The sequence below is a fragment of the Larus michahellis genome, chromosome 9 (assembly GCF_964199755.1).
Source record: "Larus michahellis chromosome 9, bLarMic1.1, whole genome shotgun sequence".
NCBI lineage: Eukaryota > Metazoa > Chordata > Aves > Charadriiformes > Laridae > Larus > Larus michahellis.
This window is the reverse complement of record NC_133904.1, coordinates 20,457,703-20,476,851: the sequence shown is the minus strand read 5'-3', so window position 1 is coordinate 20,476,851 and position 19,149 is coordinate 20,457,703. Positions and strand designations below refer to the sequence as shown.

Here is a 19,149-nt window from a genome sequence, read left to right as displayed (position 1 = left end):
TTGAGTTGCAACCATTAGACTTCTGCCTTAAGACACTTCCTCAAGCTACTAATTTTTATTTTCTTTAGAATCCTAGGTCTAATAGATTCTGGATTGAAAGAGTTTTAGAAAATTTTAAAAGTATTCTAGAGAAGCTAATGTCAAAAAAAATACAAAATATTCACAACACTACAGTAAGAATGAGGGAAAGTACAGAAAAAGCCTCATGAGAAATTCTTAGCATTTATTCTCTTAGAGATGAGGATTTCAGTGTGTCTTATTATGGCTCATTGAGACCCATAAATATTATATTCCTATATAAGGAGGAGACTGAGAAGAAAGTTCTTTAGACCAATTCTGTGTGTCTCATATTTAGCAGTACAGAATCAAAAAAAAAAACCAACCCAAGCAGACTGGTACTAAATCCAGCCAAGCTATTAGACAAGTCAAAAACAGCATCTGGAGGCAAAGATTTCATTATGAGAACCAACTACACTACAAATATATTTTTAAGAAATATCTGTCATTCCTGATAAGTATTATGGGCAACCTTCCAGATAAAATGCAATAGTTTTATGAATTTATGACTTGACTGCGTATCTTAAAAGCAAGTATATAATAATTAGCCCATTGATGTAAAATACATTGCTCTTATCCCAAACAGCACTATGCTTTGTAGTTTAGCTTTTGGAAACAAATATCCCAGCTGTTTGATTGCAAATTTACAAATAGCTGCAGTATTTCATCCTGGTGATGCATACAGGTTAAACCTCACTCTGGAAGATCAGACAGCTAATAAAATTCTTGAATTCACATTCTGTCTGGTACTTCAGAGGAAAGTTATTTCACACAGTGCATGCAGACACAACAGTTGTACTGTTCGTGGCTGAGAAAATCTTTTTTTCATCACTGGGAGCCTAAAATGCAAGATTTAACTGCCTTATCATAGCATGCAGCATACTGATAGTCATTATTTTAATATGCAGCTAGTGCATTTAACTGTATAACCGTGGCTCCCTCAGCAGGTGATGAAATGCACTTACTCCACACTATAGGCCAGGTTTCTGCCATGAAATACCGATGGCAAGGGACTCAGTCCAAGCTGTAAGTAGGCCCAGCCCCGACAGTCACACATGCAATCTGGAGGAAGCAGCCCGCCCAATGCAGCCTTGTCAACTGGCCAGTAATTACCACATTTAGTAGTCAACCCTGTATCTTCCTCCCTCACTTCTAATTGAGGTCTGGGCTTCCTCTGTGTCTCACAGAGGAGACACACATGGCCAGTGTATGTTCGGAGTGTGTCTAGACTGGCTGCTGCGAACTGCACAGGTAAGAAGAATTCTTTCCACTAGACCTGGAAACAGGATGGGAAGCGCTCACTCTTTCTCCTGCAGCAAAAAGTAACTACAGTTAGCAAGGGTTAGCATAATTTCCCTGAACTTACTAAGTATAATGGGGAAAGAAAAAGCAGAAACTTGAACGGTATCTGCAAAAGTTCATCTAGTTGAAGATGTCCCTGCTTATTGCAGGAGCCTTGGACTAGATGACTTTTAATGGTCCCTTCCAACCCAAACCATTCTGTGATTCTATGCAAGGCAGCACAGCAACAAAACACACAGAGAAAGAAGGGAGAGGACCTGGTTTGACATCTGTTGCAGCCAAATCCCAGGCTATGGCTTAGCCCAAGGTCTGGTTCTATATATGATTACAAATTATACACCTCATGAACAATTACACCTTTACATCTATCTTACATTGCATGCTTAAAGTAGCTATTTTTGAGCTTAAAAAATAGTATGTTCATTTTAAAATAATAATTTCAGGCACTATCTGTACCTAAATATGTACTTTGAGCTTTGAAACTCTGGTTTTCCTACTTAGAAAAAACCCACAAAACCCCCCTTTTTTTTTTTTCGTGGAACTTTAGTATAAGTATTAGGTTTTCAGAACTTTTTTACTAGAGGCAATTGATTCATTAGTTATTTCATATGGAATAAAAGAAGGGTCACTGAGGTATGCAAGAGGAGTAGTTTCTGAAAATGTTGATAAGTATTTTGCTCTGCACAGGCATGCAGAATTTTTCCTGCAGGATGAAGCTATTTGCGTGTTCATAAATACATATTAAAATGCATTCAGCTACTGGTCATATAATACACCACACATGGAAAGTAAAAACGCTAAACTCATCTTTTTCCCCCCTTCAAGAATACATAATGACCATGCCTGTCGAGCCCTCATCTCTTTTAAGATGCAAGAACAGAGAGGACCAATACTTGTCACATGAATTAATGGAGGGCACCACAAGCTACTGAATAAATTCCAAAGAAGAGTGCAGGAACACCCACCCACGAACTCCCTTTGTGATACTGATGCTATCAATGGAAGAGCACAAGCTGATGGTTCTCCACTTTAAAACAGAGAAACTTGAGATTAAATTCTCAATTGCTAAGGGCTCACAAAGTTCACTCTTCACTAGGAAATTAATCTTACTGTGATTTAATACTGTAAGCACAGAACCAGTTTTCCCTGCGGCACACTAATTTGATGCTACTGCTAACATACTAAGAAATCCTTGTTGTAAAGCAGTGACGATGGTACTCTGGAATTCAGATTTAAAATTTACTTCTGTATTCCCCCACAGGCTTCTGTAAAGCACTTCGGATCAGGGTCTTAAAGATACATGGTAAAACTGAACACCATCACAGCTGACCATGCTAATCAACTAAGACCCCAGCAGAATGTTAGTGAGAGGCACTGAGCAGTAAGAACAAGAAAAAAAAGAAAGAAAAAAAAAAGAGTACTTCCCTGCCTTAGAGAATTTTTGATCATAAACTTAGAGATAGCATAGTGATAAGATAGAATGACAAGGGAAAGCAACTGATGAATTTAACAAAAACACTGAGGACCCTCACCTCAGAGCTGGTCTTCCTGAAGCAGCACCAAGAACACCAGAGGTGCTGCAGGGCCCAGGGAGGCTTCTGCTGTCACTGACAATGCAGCAAGAAAGCACAACAAACACTGCACAGAGAGGGACCTGGCTTCAGCTTCTCTGGCAATTCCAGAAGTAAACTTTTCAGTAATTGTTCTACTCAATACTTATCAAATCATAGGAAAATGGGAAGAATTAATAGCATATGAAAATTTGACATGTATTTTCAACTAAAAGTCACATATGTTAATTCCTAGGCTGCTCTTTAAATATAGAACCATAGTTGTTTATTTACAGATGAAAAAAAGTTGGGGAGATGAACTGGTTGAGAAAAGTTATTCTCATTTAAAATGCCTGGCACTAACCCTGAATCAGACCACAGTTGCTTTTGCCTATGTATTAAATAATTATAACAAACATTTATTAAAGGAGATACAGTAGTTTTCTGTGAACATGTTTATATCACACATGACAGTGTTTTCTGGAGAAATGTAGTACAAGGGACACATTTATGCAACAGACTCTGCTAACCCTAGAGTTCAGTCCATGGAATATGTAAAGCAAATGTATTTGAAAAAGCTTTGTTTGCTCACTTTTATCTTTAAAACAGAAGATCATAAAAAAAAAAAAGGACAATTCAACCATACTGGCCCACAGAAAAATCTAAGTTATCTCTCAACATTCTGTGCTGTTGCTCCTCAGCATCCACCAGAGCAAGTTAGGGACACTCTGCCTCTTTTGGTACCACACAGACAGAAAAGCTTTGTCCACTACTGTGCGACCCAATGTAGCAGTCATCCTGCCACACTCTACAGCTCTATTTTAGCAGTATCTTATTTAGTACTTCAAGTCTCATGACCTATATCCAATAAGGAGGTTCTGTCTAATACACTGATCAGATAAAAGCATCCTTTTCAAGCAATGGTTATGCAAGGGATTCATATTGCAGTGCAAGCCTCAAAACACTAAACAAATGCTAAGCTATAAATAAAACATATTCTTGCTCTTAAACCCATAATGCATACCAGCCACCTGCTTGAAACAGAACTGTGTCTGTTACACCTGCAAACACAGACTTCTGTTAAGATTTATCAATTCACCTTTATTAAAATTAAAAAACACACTAGGAGGTAGGAAACTCAGAAAAAAGTGTCCAAAGACAGACAGATGAGAGCAAGGAAGATACAGCTGTACTAGCGTCTGGATTAAAAACATGAAAAGCTGGTCAAACTGGTGGAAGGTTTCTAAAATTTAAGTAAACTGATGAGTACAGACTCCCTAACTAAACCCGAAGTCCAAGACCACATAAGCAAATAGGTACCACAATTTGATTAGAACTTATTTCCGACTGTTGGTCTGGCACTCTGTGAAAAATGTCACTTCCCAGTAGAAAGAAAAGCCTCCAGTACTGTAAGGATAGGTTGTTGGGTTTTTTAAAACTACATATGTAAAATCTTCCAAAAATACAATTAATTGTTTTAAAATCTTGATTGAATCAGAAATACAGTAGAATGCAAAGTCAATACAGATTCTCCAATAAAATAAGAATATCTGCAAGAAATTAAGATTATACTGGCCTCAGGTCAGAGACTTACTGCACTTGACACTGTAAAAACGAGAAGTAGAAGTGATACGAACTGCTTGCTGCAGAGACCAATAAGGGATATAGAGGGGCAATATCTTGTGACCACTCATTTCTAATCTTCACACCTTCAAAACACTGGTCCTTAATAAAACTGTTATTCTCTCATGTTATCCTTCTCACTTTCAATATGCTGATTTCAAACATGATGTTCACAATTGACAGTTCATGACCTGTTGAGTTTGCAACATTTGAAAAACACAGGATAGAAAGCTTTCAGATGGTATCAAGCATCTGTTCTCAGTGAGAGTTGTCAAAGACATCCCCTGCAAACTTCACTGCAAGATTGAGACGGGAAAGATACCAAGACGACAATCAGAATTCTACGATTTTTAAGGTCCTATAAATGAACAGTCTTTCAGGGCAAGAAAAATTAGCCCAGACTTTTGTTATTCACATGCTACTTAGAGACACATTGGGTACTTTAGAAGGTGTTCTTTCAAGTGACATAAACCCTGCTCCAAAGTACTTAATCTAATTTGAGACAATGTTAGCAGTAGTAAGATAATACAGTTTTGAACAAGTATATACTAAATAGCTTATAAATATAGGTTGGTTTAACAGACTTATCATACTTATTGTGATACTGAAGACAGGATCTTTTAGGAAAAATTGAAGGATAGATAGCATGAGGATCAGGGAATGCTTCAGAACAGGAAAACTTCTGTCTGGAATCAAAGGTGAACAAGTTTTCACAAAAATATTCCATTAACAAGTAATTTTTTTGTTAATGCACATTACCCTTCCTTAACAGCTGGTAATACAGAAACACTCTTCTACTAAGCCCAAAACAGACAGGTGTCCAAACCGAGCATAATGAACTTTGGAGAATACTCAGAAAGAAGTGTTAGGCAGCATCCAAAGGCTAGAAAAACAATCTGCCAAGGACAAGCAGGCCAAAACATAGTGCACCTTCGTCCAGGAGCAGAGCACTTCCAACTCCTACGGGACTAAGACAATCAATGGGTTTAGATCAGTTCAGGCAGCTATACACTTTTAAAGTATTCTACCACCAACGTGTACTGCTGCAGATGGCAAACAGAGCACACATTTACAGTACAGAATTAATTGTTCCTACTTCCAACAAGAGCTTGCCCCATTTCAGAAGTCCCAAGGAACACCTGTGCTATAGTGTGATATGCAATTGTAGCAGGCAAACTTTCACCCACATAAGGAGTCAACCCATTCATTTTCCATGAAATTACTATGCCTCTCCTTGTTCTTATAAAAAAAAAAAAGGTAAGCCATGAGCCATAAAAATTAAAGACACACACACATTTTCCCCTCTGCTTTTAGAGGAAACAGCTTACTGAAAGAAAAGATTGCTTTACTGTGTCCAGACCAATAGTTTTCTTCTTCGGATTAGAGACGGATTATAGCAGCTCATGCTGAGCTAGCACGGCTGCAGCTGGACTTTGATACTAGTTGCCAGGCTTGCCTAGTTTAAAGCTAACTCAGGTATAGCTCTACAAACTACAGTCTGCAATGCAGCAGCAAATTAACTATTTAACTCAAACAAAAATCCTTTTTCCCTACTTACTGAAAAACAGCAGCTGACAAACTATGGATTTGGCATTCTTTCACATGCAATAAGATTTGCTGCAAGTATCTAAAAATATACTTCATGGCTGACAGCCCAAGGAACTGATCAATGAAAGTTCAAGAGGTGCATTTTACAGTCCAGATGTTCTCAAACTGTGCTCCATCGACAACTTACAGAGATGACTGGTCACATTATGCTGACTTTTCTCCCCTTCGCTGTACCAATTTCTGTCCAAAAGATGTAAAGTACATCTACAATTCTTAAAATATTTCTGCTTAAACATTTTCTCCTTTTGCTACAGTTAGCATAAAAATATCACAGCAAATTAATGGGATGAGAGGTTGTCCCAGAGACAACTTGGTATAAAATATGAATCCAACTTGAACCTTTGCAGCAGGATGACCTTAACAAGTGCTCTGAAGACACAAAAATTATAGGATCCACGTGTACATACATACACTCTGGATAATGACAAAAATTCCACAGGGCAAGCATACTTTTCCTAACCTGACCCATGCACTTTTTCAGTGGATATGGTGTTAAAACTTGCACTAAACGGGTGAAGAGCAAGAGATCTTACTTGGTAGTAGTAGAAAAACCTGGTAGGATTTTCTAGGCAAACGGATTGCAACAGTGCACAGCGTTACTAGATCTTAATTTATTAAATACTCATGCCTGAAAGGTTTCCTCCAACACTTCAGTTATAAATGATTATAAAAATGCAAAATTATACCTTGGGGAAACAATGAGAACTAGTTTAAACATGCATTTATTCATGCACTAAAACAAACACGTAACCATCTCAAAACTGACAGAAATCTAAGCTTGGATACAACACTGTCATATCCCTTGTACACAGGATACACACACTCTAGCTATGGACACACCCACATCTTCATCCATCCATTCATTTGGATGTTACATTAACACTTAGCAACTTGAAAGCCATTGACACCAAAGGCATCGATAGGCAAGTAGGGGAGCACCGAAGTCCAGCAGGTAGATTCAGCAGCTGTTGCTACATATATCTCTCCTTGCTCAAATCACAAGAATCCTTATAGCTGAGTCCTTTGGGAGTGAAAGGAAGGGAATGCTAAGCCTGACAGGAGGAAAGTCATTAGAAATTAAGTATCATGTAGCTTCATCGCCCATAGTAGAGAAGTGAAAAATCAGGTCACATACAGCACCTTGATATATCATATTTTATTTTGATCTTGGCTTGCAAGTCCGTTCTTTCTCCTTCCCTTGCAAAGGCACAGACTTCTCATAGGAGTGCAAATCTGTAAGCATCCCCAGAGCAGCCTCTGAGGTTGTTTTGCTGCATTTCCCAGAAAGCAGCCTTAATTTCACCAAGTCAGAAGAATCACCAATCCATCATCTTTGCTACAAGTTATAAAGCACAAAGGACCACAGCAAAGTTCAAGTGTTCAGTGTTTTTCCCTTGGAAAAGTGCTCTGTCACTTCAGTTTGCTCCATCTTTCCTTCCCTAAATATGAGAACTTTCGCCCTTGGTTTCATGTTTCTGCTCCGGTCAAAGGGCTGCTTGATGGTAGCAGAACATGCATTACATTCTGGGCTTTTTTCAATCCTAATTAACCCAGGGAAACTCCCTGCTCTTATTAAAACACTGGTATGCATTTGTATTTTTCCACCAACAATTCAAAATCTTGTCCATCATTTCATTTGATTTTCAACTAATCTTTTAAATGTAAACCACAGCATTCTATCTGTGCACTCAATTTCTGGAGTGAACAAGAATTTGTTTTCACCTAGAGGTTCATGTCTCTGCAGCACAGGTCAACAGTTTCATGCACAGACCACCACACCAGCATTTCAGGCAATATTCTGCTAGCAGATTCCTTTACAGGCATGCTACCAAATCAGCTCAACTCATAACTATCACTGTGGCTAAAGATGGGTTCAGGTGAGAAGTGGGGGAGTTATTTCCTTAGTTCACAATCAGTTTTATTGTACTGAGATCACAGACACTGCCTTCTTTGTCCCTATTTTTCACATGTCTTTTGGCAGCTATATACAGCAAGACAGATTCCTTTATGTATGATAAATGTTACAATCACTGCCATCTCCTTAGGGAAGGCAAAGAGTGCTGATCACAGCTCAAATGGGTATATAGCTCATACCGAAAATACAACTTCTCTACTGCAAGACAGACTGATCTTCTGCAGGCTAAACAGTCACAGATACAGAACGTGTGTTTTGATTAACTCGGTATGCTGCACTCGATACAATAAAACCATTACTTTGAGTGGGTTTGATCACTTTTGTTGTCCTTCGAGGCAATAATTTTATCACCTTATTGCTTTTAAACTCCAGCTTAGGAAAAAGAAAATAAGATGTTTGCCTTAAGCAGGATGAAATCTAGAGGAAAAAGGTCTGTTCATCATCACCTGTTCCCCAGCCCTTCTAAAACAGAGTACTGAAGTACAGAACAGTACCAAGCTGACAGTTACCTCCAAGTACGAGCTTACATAAGCAAGTGCCCAGAGGAACCTGCAAACTTGCCTTAGATCATATTCTGACATACTTGCAAAAATTATCAGCTATTGACACTGCAGTCGATAATTCCCTATTCCACCTTGGGATCTTAAAGCATTAAAAAGCCTAAGTAATTATTCATATGGTAGAAATACTTTGCTTCTATGGATAAGTAAAATAAGGTACAGTGTGTGACAGAGAAAGACATGCCATTTCTCATGTAGCTCCTACTTGTGTGTGTCTTAATCATACACTTGTTTTCCTTCACTATTTATTTTCCTCCCTTTCTGCCCTCAAGCAGTTTGGAAAGCTTTCCAAACTGTTTTGTTCTTCAGGGCATTTTTTGTTTGTTTTTGTTTGTTTGTTTTTTTAAATACAGCCTATGTTTAAACAGTCTGTATGGTCTTAAGTGTTGCTGCAGAGAAGCACCCATACAAAATTAAATTCAATATACCAAAAAAATCTTAGACACTTTCAGAACTGCTGGTGGCATACAGTAAGTAGAAGCACGACACACACAGTAGAATAGATAGTCTTTGCTCCTGTAAAAGCTTTTACTGAACTATGTAGTCTTACATCAGCTGGATAACAGATGATTTAAAATACAAATATTCTATATCATATACTTTAAACCTAGACTCTGAATGCAAACAGTGCCATTATCTGCTTAACAAAGACCAATTATTCAATGAATAATCAAGCTACTGTGCAAGTTCTGAATGTCTATATGTTATTTGATAACATGGTGTCTTCTGACCTAGACAGAGCTGTCTACAGCATGTAATTAAAGGTTTCAGATACATTATGTTCCTCTCCTGCCAAATGCCATTCATGCAGTATGCTTTATATACCCAGTGAAACTAGTAGAAAACCAGTTTGTTTCAGAGTGAAGTGCTTTGTTAAACCATTGAAACAAAACCAGTATACAGCCCCCAAGATAAAATGTCCTTCTATGGAGGGAAGTACCACCACCTGGTTTTCCTCCAATATCAAACTGTCAATTTTATAATTTATAGTTTGAACACTGGCCTTCCCTTTTTCTATCTTCATTCTATGATAAAACCCTCTGCATTGCTTTATGCTAGCATCATTATCTAGGTCAGTATTTCATTACATTAGACATTACCTGGAGAGAAAGCTCCTGTCCCACATAGTCAACAACAAAAAGTGAATGTTTTAAAGTGATTTTTAAAGCCTGTAAAATACACAGGCACTAGGGCATGAAGTCCTCCCTCTCTTGACAAAATGAGCTGTGCAAGCCTGTATTTCCCAGTCAATTTGTCCCATGCACCTTAATCCTTGTTTGAAAGCATGAAGCAGAAGAAAGCTCACTTCACATGTTCACTCAGTCTATGAAATCTCTCCACCAAGGCAGTCTGTGAAAGTGCTAGTTAATGGTGTTTTTAGATGAGGATGCAGATCATTTCTCACTAGATGATACACTTACTTCACTTAACCCAGCAAATATCAATCAGGTACTAGCTGATGCCAGTCACTTAGTCACTCTGAGAACTAGCCGCATTTCCAAATGTGTCAACCAACCAATTAGTCTTTGTTTGCTAGTTCACTGTATCCAGTGCTTTCATAGCACTGGATACATAGTCTTGGCAGGCTACCAGCTACTTTGACTGCAGTCCCTTCCCTTCCCCCCTCAAAAGGGAAATCATCTTAGACCTAAAGAAGGTCTTCAAAAGCAACAAGGCTATCTAATCTTCAGACTGAAACAGCACATTCAGATTGGATGCGACAACATCCACCCACTAAAGGAAAAAGAACCAAGTTTCTTTCTATAGCTCCCAAATTTCAGAAGAGTACAAGGGAGTTGCTGACAAGAATTTTTAATCTAAAGAGAATTTAATTTAAGAAAAAACAAACACACACTAAAAACCACCCTTACAACTGGACAGTATGTAGCTCAATATTCAAAGGGTTGTTAAGAGTCCCTGAGGTCCTATTCCTCCAGCTGTTGAGGGAATCCTTTGCCTGGCACTCCAGGCCTTCCCAGTATTTCAAAGAATACCTTCATTTACACATCAAAACTCCTCTACTTTCTGGCAGGATACGAAGCCTGGGTACCAGCCTAAAAGCAGCACTTCAGGATAACTGTTACAGTCTCTCATTAGCTAGAACCATGTTATTTTACCTGCACAACAATTATTTCTTTTTCTACAGCAGAATAATAGATGCAAGAAGATGGTCAGTATCTTTAAACTAAAGATCTTTAGTATCTTCAACTAAATCTAAACTTTTTCTAATGTTAGTCTCAAGAGTCACTATGGTGACCTGATCCTGACTTCTAAGGCCATAGAGGAACTACCTTACCACCAATTTCTGTCTCATAAGCAGAAGAGCACTAAAGGAATTCTTCTTCATTTTCACATTAGAAAACAGTAGTGGGGAGGCAAGTTTGGTGAAGTTATCCATCAATCTGAGCATGTCACAGTTACATCCATCACAGATTTATCCTTCAACAAACCCTGAATATTTAAATAATATATTTCGGAAGACTTTGATACAAGTCATACAACATCATGCATTTAAAAAAAAACAAGCACGACACACTAACTAGTCTCTGAAATTCTCTGATTTGTGGGCTAAAAGCAAACCTTTGGGCGTTTCTGTACCTTTTTTTTTTTTCACCTTTGAATTGGAAAAAAATTCCACAGAGCACAAGTCTTTCAACAAAGCATTGCAAGATGCAGCTCAGCAGTGATTTAACCATTCAGTTTCAGACAGCAGAGCTGGCTGTCTTCAGTGATACTACTACTACGGATATTCAGCTATAGATCACCAATACATAGGTCACAGCTGTCATGAGACTGTAATAGAAGCCATTAAATATTTCCTTCTCCCAATAACTACTCAGTATTCCCACTGTCACCGTAGTTTCACAGCTGTGTACTGAGGGTTGGATTTCCTTTTTAAAATACATAGAAGATACACTAATGCACAGAATATCTGTTCAAACACTGTTATTTAGAGTAAGTCTCAAACTCAAGTTTTCTTGGAAAACTTAATTAGCTTCATTTTCATTGCCTGTTTCAGTACAGAACAAAAGATTTCTAGAAAGCTATCTACAGTCTTTTAAACTGATTCTTGCAGGATAACAGGCAAAAAATCCCAACACTGTGTTAAAAACTTGACTGCACTTCTGTTCAAAACAAATAAAAAGCCTGAAAGAATGCAGTGAACAAACTCTAGCCACTCTCCTCCCCAACACCAAAACTATTCTTACCAGTCCACATGCACTTTTGTTTCACAGTGGGGTCACTGCGACACTGTCCTATGTAACCAATATGCATGTAACAATCAAAAGCAAGGATCCCTGATCTAAACAGACACCTAAGCAAAGATGACTGTTTCAGGTAAATTATGCTTCTGACTCTCCCGCTTACTTTCTGGTTTTATAACCACCTCCTCCAGTTTAAAAGAATCCAGGCTTTTTTACGTGGTTACATGAAAAACAAACTACTGACTGATGAAGCAGACAACGTACAAGAGTTAGCTGTCATAAGATAAAATAAATGTAATTTAAAAGTTACTTTTGGAAGTACTTTTAAGTTCAGGTAAGATCTCAGAATATTATAGTATAAATATAGCCTAATTGTTTTTTTCATCAGTACTACTTTAGATAATTAGAAGAAAGTTTGGTTATTACAATTTCAATGTTAGTAATGTGAAATCTGATGACAACAAACACATACACATGCTTATGCTGCTAAAGGCAATAGTCTTCTCTTTGCCGGTGTTGACCCTTGACACACAGATAAACAGAAGTATCTGGATATACCCAAAACACACAAGACCTAAATTAATGAAGATTCTTAAAAGTGTCACACTTAATCACTTAAAAAAAGAAACTACTACTAAACAATGAATTTAATATCTGCTATGCTTTTAAAAAGTGTATGTTACAAGCTTGTACTAGAATGCAAAAATGTCAACACATTTTTTAATGACATATATATGGTATTACCTATATAACTAAGGTTTTCCTAAGCATCTATCATCATTCACAATGTTCTCATTAAAATGTATTTAGATTGCAAATCCTCTGGGATCAGGTCTTGTCTTTTATCCGTACTTGAACAGTCTACAGCACAATCACAGCCCCAGTCTTTTTTGCTTTAAATACTAGCATAGCACAAGTATTTTTTTAATGTAGAAGACTGAAAATATTCAGAAAGCACCCTTTGTGTTTGCTCTCTGTGCTTAATTCCCATTTACAGTTCAGAATAAACACTTCAGCTGTCATTCTAATAACAGTTTTACCTACATAAGAAATTCAAGGTGGGGCCAAATTTGCCTGCATAATGATTTCACAGTAAGTGGCAACCAGATGGACAGCACACTGCCATATGCTCCCCTTTTGCTGAAAGGTGGAAAAGTGAGCAAACATGAATCAGAAAAAAAGGAAGGAGAGTGGGGAGACAAATATCTCTGAAGTATGCCCGTTAATTCATGCACACACCCCTTCCTACCAGAAGCATAGACAAGTTTCTCTGTTCCTTGTACACCTTAGGATCTGAATTGCAGGGAAGCAATGGCAGTGATTAGGGGGCAGCTAGGGAACAGCTGTCGTCTCCAGCATAATCCTCACTAGGCAGGTACATATCTGTGTACATCCATCAGTGCCGCATTCCTAAGAAGAGCCGTTATACAAGCATGGGGAAAAGAACCAGCATCACCATGGCCCTGACAAAATGAAGGGAAGGGAACAAAGACATGGCTCCATAGGGTCAGCCTCTCTGGAAGCTAACACTTTTTCCAACACAGTGCCAAGAGGCTCAGAAGCTGTGCCCATTCTGCAGCCTCCTCTGAAATTCTTTTTGCCCAGAGATAACACGTGTCAAAAACTTTTAAGTAAATCTTGATGCTACCTAAGTCTTACATTGCTCTTTCAGTTGAAGCAGACAATCTGGCCATATTATCATGTCTCCAAGGGATACCTGCCCTTTTGAGCTAGTCCTAAAAATAACACCTTTCAAAGTTAAACATATCTATTTAATTACATTACTGTTCCCTGCTCAGAAAGTCCTTCTTAAGACCAAACAGGAAAAAAAAAAAAAGAGCACTCAGGTTTCAGGAGGTGGCAGCTTGTAACAGAAGAAGAAAAACATATGCAAGAAAAATCTTTGAGGTTAGTTTTTTTGAGACACTTGTGCAAGTTAACGTGTGAACCTTGACCCATATCTTACTTTCCTGTTAAAAAGTTGTTTTCAAAGCTGTCTAATTTTATCATTCCAGATAAGAATGTAATTATTTACTAGATGTGGGTTGTAAAATCCAGGCAGCTATTATATACAGAGAAAAATTATGGACTGCTTGTTAGCCAAGACACACCACATGCCTCATGTTTACATCCTAGATCTTTGTTAATTTTAATTATTACGGACAGGAGCTCTTTAGTTCACTTTAAGAAGAGCTTTCTTCAAATTTGTACCATTGCCTAAATCAACTGGTAGTCCAAATGGTGTACTTTTCTATAAGAAATTATTTGATAGCCTTGAACAAAAGTATGTAAGGCAAAATACTAAAATAATTCAACAGCAAAAGGCTCACCGACTTCAATAAAATTTGTATTTTGCTATTTTTATATATGAATTTTCATTTTCTATTAGTGGAAAAAGCTGGTAGGCACACTTAAATATCAGACACATAACACTTTCCACTACAAAGGCTTTTGCAACTTTTTTGAGAAGCTGACACTTGCCTCATTTGCAGGCAGCCTTTGAAGTTCCCTGGAACAGCAGAGATGCTCTTTGTCTCATGGCAATCCATTCAAGTTAAACTGAACTGTTTTCCTGTGCCTGCTTGCTTTTTTTTAAATCAAGTATTTGGTGACCTCTCAAAAAGAAAATAATGAAACAGACATGAACTCCATGTGCACAATGGCTGGGCAGCTCGCACCTCTGACAGGATGGTGGCAGACAGTGTGCTATGGAGCACTGACAGGTTGCTGAAGCAAACAAGCAGAGCGGCAGGACAGACAGCAGAAAGGAGGATGGAACAGGTCAGACTTTACCCATAATTTCCGCAGACAAATCACAAACCCCAAAGGTCCTACCTCATTCACAAAATAACAGCCCTTACCAAGTAAGGCAATTACCTGAATTAGAAATCACTACTGAAGGCTCAAATCCCACTTTGTTAAGGTCAACAAGGGAAGTTTATATCTCAATATAATATTGTTTTGTTTTTTAAAAAAAGATAAAAATCACAATACTAGGAGGTTGCACATTAGAAACCAATTTGCAAGCTTATTTGGGTTGAAAGTTAAGCTCTTGAAAATTAGGAAGCATCATATTTAAAACAGCATATGACTTAAGCTCCATTTGCATTAATCCTCTTTTTAACTGTTAAGATCACATACTATTTTTCCTGCAAATCATTGGCTCATTCAGTGAACAGCGTGGCTCACAACATAGAACTACATCTGCACAACCCTAAAGCAGACATTTTCCAACTTACAGGTCTGACTTTGCATCCAAAGTATTTGAACATACATTTTTAAATGTCATTTCATTTGTGTATAATGATACAGGTGCACATGGTGCTTTACATGATGCAAGGAAAGATATAGCAATTACCATGAAAAAATCTTAGTTGAAATATACCAAAGCAACACTGAACCCTAGACAAGATAAAATCAAAGTGAGACAGAGGGAGAATCTCTTTATGCTGAAAATATGATTTTGAATAAAGCAAGAAATATGCTGATATTGTATAATGCTTAGTTAATGACAGCAGTATCATTAGAAAACCTCCATTGCTACATGAGTTTACAAGAAGGCCTGTCTTTCATTATACTCACACAAAACCAGTGATTTCAACAGGATTACATGGATGTAAGAGAGCTCATTGTGACCTTATAACTAAATTAAGAATTAAACCTTAATAGATCACTCTTGTCAAGCCAAATCCTAAACCCAGCAAGTAAGTGGACTGAAATATGACAGAGCAACTGAAGTAAACCTTCCGCCGTCTTTCACCCAGCCTCTGCTCCCCACGCACCATCTAAAAATTTGATGGAAAAAAAGCTTTCCATTCTCCTTAGGCAGGAGCCTCTAGAGCAAAAGAACACACAACAGCCAAACTCTACCCCACAGACAACAAACCAACACTGATTATTTTTCTCTTGAAGATGGAATTTCACCAAGCATGTTTATGTCCACCTACACTACAAAAATACTCCCAGAAGTATCAACAGAGTTTGGAATTCTTTTCAAGTAAAAAAAAAAACCAAACCATAAGCTCCCCATTCTCCAACACCGCAGATTCCAGACTTGCCCCTCATATCATTAAACCTAACAAGTGCGTGGCAAACAAGTTCCAACAGCACACAGTATCAGGCTAGAACCAGCGAGGAGAGGAAACGGAGGAATCAAATCACAGTCTTCCTCTCACATACCAACTAGAAACAAAGACTCTGCAAACAGTACTTAGCTGACACTTTTGGTGATAACACACAAGGCAGAAAGGAGCCCAGCTCACTCCCCTATGTCAATATTGGTTCTGCAGTGTTCATAAGGATAAAGTATTTTGCCTGTTAAGTAATCCCACTGTCCAAGCAGCAAATGAGTTGAGCACCACTATACCAACATCACACCCCATTTGTTGCTCTTAACAGAGTATGCAGACAGTTTTATACTACATAACACAGATCAGTTAATTGCTGTTCTATTGCCAGGTAATGCAACTAATTTAAATTAATACCGATTATATATTATAGGTAAATTTTAGTCATATCAGGATCTCATAGGGCAATGCAGCTTCTCCTCCATGTGATAACATGGATGTTATCACATGTAATGACACTGAAGCCACAGTCTTGATCATGCTTGAGGTTTTGCTAGTTCTGTCCCTCTGTGCTAAAAGTAATCTGTGGTGCAATATTACTGCAGAGTCTGAAGCTGCAGTCTATAGACCATCAGAGACCAAACAGCAAGCTGCCAGGTAGCCAGGTTTCACGGAGTCACCACTGAACCTAAGCTGGAGTAATAACACAACAGTACCCCAGGCCAGGAGAGGAGAAATATAATTAGCTGTATGCATCTTTTACAGGGCACCTTCAGAACTGTAATCATGCATACACCTAACTAACTTTTGGGAACAGACCCAGTGATAGGGAAAACAGCTACACTGTGCATTATGTTCTGCATTTATGCTGCCAGTCACAGCCTGAAAACACTTCAGCTGAGGAGCAGGCTTGCACTAGTACTTGCACTGCAAGCATACATAGCTCACATCTTAATTTACTTACTGACCTTTTCATAAACTGGTTGGAGTTAAGATCTTCATCTCACCTCCTACTCCAGTTATGAAGCTAGGATAGCTGATGCATACCCTTACTACATGTTCTTTTTGCCCACTGCTGTCTTTAGCATGGTTTAGCAGTTACTGCCTGCTAACCACATCTAACTTTTTGTACAACTTACATTTCTTTCAACCCTTCAGGCAAAAACCCCACCTTGCACTAAACAGAGGAAAGTCAATGTTGCAATCCAATGGGTAGCATCAGGACAGAGCTGCAAGAACTCCACTGTTCAGAAACAGAGAGGAATGAGTATGTGCATGCGTTGCTTCAGGAATGTGGGCTCTTTACTCATAATCACTTCCCTGACTGGAAGCATACTCTTCACAGTGTTTAGGAACCATAACACATTTTAAGCAGTACACCCTTGCTTCTTATTCCACGTCCTCTCTAAATGAGAAGTATTTCTTCCCTTCTCTGCACAGAGTATACTACCTGACAATACAAGATATTGTCCACAAGATCAAGTAACAGCTTCTCCCATACAAGATAATTGTTCCATAAAAGTTAATCACAGTATCTTGTTGCAAAGCACTTATGTCCCATTATTGTAGGGCCTAATTTATAACACTCCCCTAATATGACTGTGCTATTAACAACCCTTTTACAAGTGTCCTGCAGGAGCTTGCAGCACCTTCACAGGAACTACCAGGAAACCGTTGACTATCAATATCGTCTCACTTGATCCATGTTCGGGTAGTAATGTTTACAGCACATTAAGAATATGCAGGCTGATTACCTTTCTTTGTACAAATTCCAGTACTAAGTCTCACAGAAAACCTAGGAAACCTGACAGTCGCATCACAAAACAGCAGTTTCTGACTCTGTGTGCCTATAGCATGACAGGTGCCCTGCGTTCAGACAAATAAGGCTTCTCTGCTGATTGCTATCATAGCTGTAAATATCCCTACATCATTACTCGTTTTACTCCTTTTACATAGACAATCTTTTGCAGCTGTTACAAGGATCTCAGGTGCACGCACTATTTAATATAGAGCTTGTAGGTTGGTTTGCTCTCAAACCCGCATGAAAGAACCAAGAAGTTCTGCTGGAGACATTCAGCAGATCCTTTTCCTAACTTCATCATACTAACAAACTTAGAAACCACACATGTTTATGTACTATTTTCCCCTTAAGCAAAGTTGCTGTGACATACTATCCTGTTACAGCACATCAGTCCGCACAATTCACAGATTTCACCTCTATAGACGTAACAAAAAAGGCCGCCTATTAAGTTTATTACATTTTTACAAAAGGCAAACTGAAAATCCCCTGGTTAAGAGCAGTCTAGGTGGATTTCAACTTTAAAAAATAAACTACTGTTCCTTTTCTTGTTGTGGCAAGCAGTGATGCTAGTCTAGGACAGAAGGTTTCCAAGAAGAGCTGCAGCATCTTACAGATTTATAGCACTCTCTCTCAATGAAGAAATTGCTCAAGTAGCCGTATCACAGAGGTATCACAGGTTAGGTGGGTTTTCATGCAAAGAGAAAATAAAAGCGACTTTCACGCTAAGGCGTTATTGGGGTGATTTGTATTCGGGAACCCTGCGCTAGAAGCTGGCACCCCGCGCCCGTCTTGAGGCGCGGGATCCGCAGGGGTCTGGCTGAGGCGGGGAGAAGCGGTGTCTGCGGCCGGGGGGGGTCGGAACCCCCCCGGCCCACGTCCCCCTGCCCCCAAGCCCCCTCTTCTCAGGGAACAACGCCGCACCACGAGCGGACACGGCCCGACGACCACCCCGCCCCGCTCCGCCCGCCGCCTGACTGACCCCGCGGGAGGGTGCTCCGGCCCCGCCGCAGGCCGGCCCGCGGCTGGGCGCCCCAAGACCCCCCCAGTCCTGCCGCTGGCAAGTTGACGTGAGGCGGCGCGCGCCGCCAAACTTTCTCCGCCGCTGAGGGGGCTCCCCGCGCACCCCTCCGCCAGCGCGGCCCCGCCAGCGCAGCGCCGGGACCCCGCCGGGCCGCCCTGCCCGCCCCCGGGGGCGGCCCCACCGCGGCGGCGGGGCGCACGGCGGTAGCGGGAGGCTGAGGGGACGGCGTGGGGTGCGTCCCCAGCGCCGCGCCGGGAGCACGGCACGTACCTGCTGCCCGCTCCGCCAACGGTCCGGCGCGCGCCGCGCCTCGCGCGGAACCGGCGGAGAGGAGAAGGGGGGGAGAAGTGCCCGTGCGCGAGCCCGCCCGCGCGCGCCCTGCCTTCCTCGCGGGTCGCCTAGGAAACAACGGGCCGTCGCTCAGGTCGGTTGGGGGGGG

At 39.8% G+C, this 19,149-nt stretch overlaps 1 protein-coding gene across 3 annotated transcripts in view; it reads right to left on the bottom strand.

Annotated features, from left to right (window-relative positions):
• The window catches only part of TMEM266 (transmembrane protein 266), an 89,688-nt gene extending 70,582 nt beyond the window's left edge, over nucleotides 1-19,106 (bottom strand). For 2 of the 3 annotated variants that reach the window (XM_074599771.1, XM_074599772.1), the window contains exon 1: nucleotides 18,981-19,102. The gene's annotated coding sequence lies outside the window, so the exon portion shown is untranslated. Of the gene's footprint in view, nucleotides 1-18,980 lie in introns of all 3 variants that reach the window. The other variant, XM_074599770.1, reaches the window with a different exon arrangement.
• Nucleotides 19,107-19,149: the final 43 nt, after the last annotated feature.